This window comes from Canis lupus, chromosome 3, assembly GCF_003254725.2.
Source record: "Canis lupus dingo isolate Sandy chromosome 3, ASM325472v2, whole genome shotgun sequence".
Lineage (NCBI taxonomy): Eukaryota > Metazoa > Chordata > Mammalia > Carnivora > Canidae > Canis > Canis lupus.
Genome location: NC_064245.1, coordinates 754,313 through 761,298, shown reverse-complemented (window position 1 = coordinate 761,298; position 6,986 = coordinate 754,313).

Genomic DNA, 6,986 nt, shown 5'->3' with positions numbered 1-6,986 from the left:
GATTGCATGTAGCTTAACATCAACGGGAACGTCCTTTCTCCTCTCCTAGTCCTCCCCCTTGGGCCACGGCCCAAACCCACTAGGGTGCACTGAAGCAAAGACAGGAGGTCCCCCAGCTCAAATGTTAGACTGAGCACACACATCTGCCTCCCGTCCTTCTCAACACTCTACTGAAATATTTACGAGTGCGAAACGCATCGGTGTATGACAGCAAAGAGAGTGAGAGCGGGGTGGTGATTGTCAGTGGATTGACAGGTCTCAGTACATCAAAGAAAATGGAAAGATGGGCATGACCTGTGACACAGCAGTTACACTCCCAGATAGAGGTCAGAGGCATGTTCACTTAGGTCGGCTGGGCACGTGTGCACATCTTTGCACGTGGACACAGTGGTCGTTAGGGCAGTGGGGAGCTAGAAGAGATTTAGGGAATCGGATAATTGAGGAGGAGCGAATGTATTTCACGAGACACTGGGCAGCAGTAAGTAGAAAAGTGAGAAACAGAGCAAGTAAAAACATAGTGGGAAAAGCAGATACAGAATGAGAAAGCACAATATCTTCTGTATAAATGAAAGCCTCCCAAATGCAACAGTGCATACTATAGAAATTGCATATTGTGTATCTTAAGGCCACATCAATACATAACTGTGGGTTCCAGGTGGGGAGAGGTGGGAGTGGGGGTTAGCCAAGAAGGAAAAAACACAATAGAGGGGACCCATTTAAATTACTAATAACCATGTGCTTTGCAAAATATATTGAATAGATTGGAGGGAAAAGGGAAGGGGAAGCCACATTTCAGAATGTACTGGAAGGGAACCAATCTGTGCACTGTAACATCACGGTGATCTCACATCATATAAGGAATGAGAAGTTTTTTAAGATGCACTCTAGGGGATCCCTGGGTGGCTTGGTGGTTTAGCACCTGCCTTTGGTCCGGGGCGTGATCCTGGAGTCCCAGGATCGAGTTCTGTGTCGGGCTCCCAGCATGGAGCCTGTTTCTCCTTCTGCCTGTGTCTCTGCCTCTCTCTATGTCTATCATGAATGAATAAATAAAATCTTAAAAAAAAAAAAGATGCACTTTAACTTTTTATCATAAGCAAGTGTAAATAATTTATTTTTTACCATGGTGAACATGTTAGATTAAAAAATAAAAATGTGGGATCCCTGGGTGGCGCAGCGGTTTGGCGCCTGCCTTTGGCCCAGGGCGCGATCCTGGAGACCCGGGATCGAATCCCACGTCAGGCTCCCGGTGCATGGAGCCTGCTTCTCCCTCTGTCTGTGTCTCTGCCTCTCTCTCTCTCTGTGACTATCATAAATAAAAATTAAAAAAATAAAAAAAAATTTTAAAAAAAATGTAAAAAGAGGGTTGTGATACATCGAAAAAAATTCAACTTGCTTCCTTTTCTGCAAAACAAAAACAAAAACAAAATAAAAAAAAAAACAGTAAGAATGCCTGGAGGAAATATAGATCAAGACTTCAACGTGCAGAGTGACTACAATCTTAATTATTCAAAACCTGCTTTTCTCCTGTGTGTGTTACAAAAAGCCCTCAGAAGCTACGCCGCGAGGCCCTGACGAGGGCTCCCTAGGGCAGCCATTCAAGACACTGGTTCAGGCCTCCATAAGCCCTGCGAGGATGCGGGTTTCTTGGGCTGTGAGGGTTAGTGAATCTTTTATTAATGAAGGCCAAGCCCACCTTCCACTCACATGAAAGGAAAACATTGGCTAACTGAACTAAGCATTAAGTTGGAGAAAACCTCGAACTCCAGTGCGAAAGCCACTTTATTGATTCTGCACGTTTGCCACTGACAAGGCCCCCCAGGCCTCCTGATGTCATGCAGGAGTCCAGCGCAGGCCGAGGCGGCTGCAGCCGGGCGGCCCATCTGGGTGAGACATCGTCCAAATCCCAGGGAGACAGAACAGGGTCAAAAGCCCAGCAGCTGCAAGGAACTCCTGTCAGGGTGTCCGGATGGCTCTTTGCCTTCACCGTGATCACCGCACAAAGTGCGGAGGAATCACACACACACTGGCCCAGGCGCCCCTTGGGCCGTCAGTGGAGCCTATGGACACCGGACACCGTAAGTTGAGTAGAGGAAATAATCAAAGACGGAGCAAAGACAAAACAGGGAGACCCCAGAGCACTTTCTCCCTCCTCTATAGGCTGTCCCTGGGCACTCGCTCAGGGGGACATTCACGTATCATTTAAAAATGTATCCAGTGAAACTTGATGCCTCATTCCCAAGGCAAAAACCTACAACAAGAGAACTTCACAGTTTACGTGAAAATAGAAAACGGAGGCCACGTAAGAGGGTGTGTGAAGATACATCCACCTTCTGGGTCAAGTCCGAAGGGCTGACTTAACATTTAATTTGAGGAGTGCCTGAGCATTCCCAATTCATTTTACAATCTTATAATTATCATGGAGCAGAAAGGGTAAAAAGGGAATTTTTACAAGGAGGCCTAAAAAATACAGTAGCCTCAATTTATGAATTGCTTCAGTTTTTGTAAATAATAAACATTTTCCAAACAAAAACACTTAGTTTGTCTAAGTATAGCATATTGAATAGAATAGAATCAGTTTAAATAGCTATGTTTACGATGGGCCATTTTATTTTTTCCCAAGGAATGGACATTTCTGTGACTAAGGCTTAGAATGAATTCACGTTTTCTGTCAGTACATCTTGAAGGATTTCTTTTTCTTTGTTTCGCTTTGTTTTTGTTCATTTGTTTGAAGTCCTGCTGGAACAAAATTAAATATGGTGAAATTTGGGCATTCAGTTGTGATTTTCCTGGAAATTTGATCTTTTACAGTCAAACTGAATGGAAAACCCAGTTTTCTAAAAGAACGGGTAATTTTGTGTCAAAACCTGATTCCCCAATTCCAAAGACAAATTTAACCCGCGGATTCAAAGCATCTGAAATGTCGGCCTAGCTCTTCACTGTACTTACGACACAGGCAGCCCGAATGCCTTTTACCTTCAGGCACGGAGACAGCAGTTGTTGATGGATCACAGCGGACGGCCCTTAGGATTATGGCCAGAGCGGGGTTAGCTCAGGGTCAGGGTGGGGAGGCTGCTCACATGAGGGGAGGAGCCATCACTGTATTGACACGGTTATGGGGGTATATTGAATTCAGATCTTCTGCAACAGCATCGTGAGATGTTTAATCACCGCGAAGTTTTAACTCATGTTATGCAGAGGATGCCTCGGCCAACAGTCTTGGTCAATGACCCTTAGACCATCAGAGTGGAAAGCTCTGGGGGATGAATGGTGTTAGTGGTCACCTTATGAAGCTGGTCTATCTGCTGCTGCTGGGGGGGTTGACAAAGGTGTCATTTTAATCCAGAGACGATTTAATGGGGACTAAAAACAAATCGATATACCTTTGAAACAGATACGCTCATCTTATCCTAAATTACATCCCTGCACCCTTTAGAGACTGGGGATCGAGGAGAGTTTAGAAACTGGGAATGGTGAAAAATAAATGAGGCTAGGCTGGGGAATGGGGATGGGTATGAGAGGGACAGACGATCGCTCGGCAAACATCAAGGCACTGCTCGCCATGCTGGGGCAGAGGAACACGCTCTTCTATCAGGTACCGACAGTGGTAGAGAAGAAACAAGTAACTTCACAAGGTAGTATCAGGTAGCTTCAATGCTATGACAAAAACAAGTCAAACAGATAATGTGATAGAGAATCCTTGGGGCAGTAGTCGTTTGCCAGGCAGAGTGAGAAGGCAATGGAGCCGGAGAGGTGGGGGTGGGGGTGGGGAGTGGTACAGATGAGATGAGCGGGGACAAAAATTTTCCCGGGGTGTCCACTTGGGAATCTTCGATGTTGAATTGAATATTCAAAGAATAGATGGTATTAATTGTGGGTTCCTGGACTGTCTAGGACTAAGAATAAGGTATTGTGACTGTCGTCCAACAGAATCAACGACTTGCCTGTGGTCCTATGTTGGCAAATATTAAAAACAAATTATTGAACTTATTTCAATTTAAGTGAAATTGAATTTAAAAACAAATGTTAAAAACAAAAAAATGGAACACACGTGTTTTGACAACCAATCCAGTACTGAGGGGAAGTGCCCCACCAGAGTATTATTCCACAGTGTAACTCACACCATACGTGAACTCTTACTTGACCTTTTCCTGAAGAGAACCTGGGCTGCTTCTCAATCCAGGCAAATTTTTTGAGGTTCCTTCTCTGCAATCTAATTTTCCCATGCTTGATAAGATTTATGTGGCTGTCTTCTGTGTTAAACATGCTGTTTTTCCTTCTGCTCGCTTGGCTCACCTCTGTCCTAGCTGACATCTTCCTGCGACTTCTTAGCTGGCAACCCAACTTTTCCATGATTAGTTCAATCCTATTATGACTCAAACAGTGGAAGAGACTATGAAACTTGAATTATATTCCCTTCTTCCATGCTTAACGTCTTTAACTTTTGTTCTCCATTATTAATAGACTCCCTTTTCTTAACCTAAATTTTTTGTTCTGCATTGACAATTTTTTAACTGATTTCAAGATTAAAATGTATTATGGAAATGCAGCAAATGACATACAAGGACAAAGAAGAAAATAGAAATTACCCACATTCCTACTAATCAAAGATCAGCAGAATGTGATTGCTTGATTATTTTTCTTGAATTAAATGCTTAATTAACAACTTAAAACACTTTCTTGTTAATCGTGAGGAGGTTCAAGTCTACGAATCTTATTCCAAGTACAGCTTTGGCCACACTCCATAGTCTTGGGGGAGAGAGGAAGAATGTCATTTCAGAGGCAGCATGACTGATCCCATAGGGCCTTGTCTGCCATCGTGCAAATGTCGCCTTTTACTGGAGTGAAAGAGAGGGTACTAGAGTTTCAGGCAGAGCAGCGGCATAATTTAACTTAAAAGGTCAATTAACTTGCAAAGTTAAGATGCCAGAGAAGTAAAAAGAAGTCTAAGAAAATTAAAAAGCAATTTATCCTTCCTGTCTGGACGTAACGAACCCTGTGATTTCACAGAAACATGTTTTACTCTCTAGAATTGTAATAACCAACAACTGATAAACATTTAAGTAGGTATTAGTTATTACATTTTCATGTGATCCTAATGTTTTAAATTCATACTATCTAGACAACTGAATCTTCCACAATGAGTACTCAACAAACACCAGTTTGGTTAAAAAAGAAGAAAGGATGGGAAGGCGAGAGATGGAGGGAAGGAGCGGGGAAGGTGCGGGGATGGGAGGGGAAGGGAGGGGACGGGACGGGACATATATCTACTTCCACAAATAGGGAAATGCTAGGACAAAAAATTAGGCTAACACATCTACTCACTAATCTTTTAGTATTTAGGAAATATATAATATGGTGAGCCTAGAGTTTAAAAACAAAAGAACTGAAATGTCTTTTATTTCTTAAAAGTGCTCTTAAAAACTTACTGAAGTTGTGTCTGTTGTTACCTATAAAATACTTGCCTGCCCTACTTTTGTCAGGAATAGGGATCTTTTTTTAAGCCCTATTCCTAGGCCCACCCTCTACATACACAGAGAGAAAGACAAATTCTTGTGAAAAATGAAGGTGGAGCAAAATAAAGTGCTCATTTGCCCATTTGGGCTTGGTTTCGTTACCCACATCTTGAACAACACTGATTTTTATGTTGATGATTGGATTTTATATTGATGAAAGGATTGATTATGGATTAAAGGGTTATTTTATGCATTTTCAAAATGAAACGGGACCAGCCTCCGTGTCACTGAATTTAGCCGCTCGCCACGTGGCTGGGTAGCGGGTGGGCTGGGGAATTGGCTTTTCCCGTGGGCAGCATGTACCTGCAGCCCGAGTGGCTTCTGAGTCTCCATGACCTAAGAGCACCAACGAGACAGCGGAGATGCCCGGCCGGAGGTCACGGCAGGGAGGTGTTTGTGCGAGTCCCCGCGTCCCCTCTCATGACGGCTCACACCGCGAATGCAGCCCGTGTCCATGTCATTTCCATTTTCTAATGCAAATTCCGCCCGGAGCCTCGAGACAGAGCTGTGTCCCCTCGGCCTCTCCAGGCAGGGAACAGACCCGGTGGTAACCGGGATGTGCGAGGCACCGTCAGACGCAGACGGCCCCGCACCGCAGCCCGCAGGTCTAACCGTAAGTCCTCCGTCTGTGGGTTAGGGCGGCCGTGACAACTTAGCCGTCTGGGCCGTAGCTCTCTGCGACTCCTTCTCTTCCTTTCTTTCTTCCTTCTTTCCTTTTCTTCCTTCCCTTCCTTCCTTCACTTCCTTTCTTCCTTCCCACATATAAGACTGACTTGATTAGTAAGTCTCAGGCAGGCACAGTATAATTTACTATTATTATATAATGCACGTTTACAAGAGGATATAAATTACTGAATCCTTTGTAGACTGATGTTATATTTTCCATTTCCTTAAATTCGATTATCCGCAGCTAGCCACATTTATCCTGATTAATTAAACTCTGGTAAAAACCATCTGCACTTCTGACTCCATGCACCTCCCTGAATTTTCACCCGGGGTGCCAAGGAAAGAGGACATTCATTTTAGTCTCTGCCGTGGAAGCATCTTAATTTTTTTTTTTTTAATAAATGTAGAGTGAATAAAGAACTTGTCATTTCTCTGTAAGGCCAAGTTAAGTCATCTTTCTGCTTTTCTATAATGAGAGTTCTCACAGGGATCAGAGAGGGCCGATGTGTGGGAATTAATTGGCTGCTGTCTTTAGTATGAGGGATTGGAAGCAGGGGGTCCTCACAACCAAAAAGATATTAAGAGCTGAACAACTCAGGCGGCGCCTGGATAGCTCAGGGCTCGAGCACCTGCCTTCAGCCCGGGGCGTGATCCTGGAGTCCCCGGATCGAGTCCCGTGTCGGGCTCCCTACGAAGAGCCTGCTTCTCCCTCTGCCTCTCTCTCTCTCTCTCTCTCATGAATAAATAAATAACATCTTATTAAAAAAAAAAAAAGAAAGAACTGAATAACTCAGAAGGACCCACATT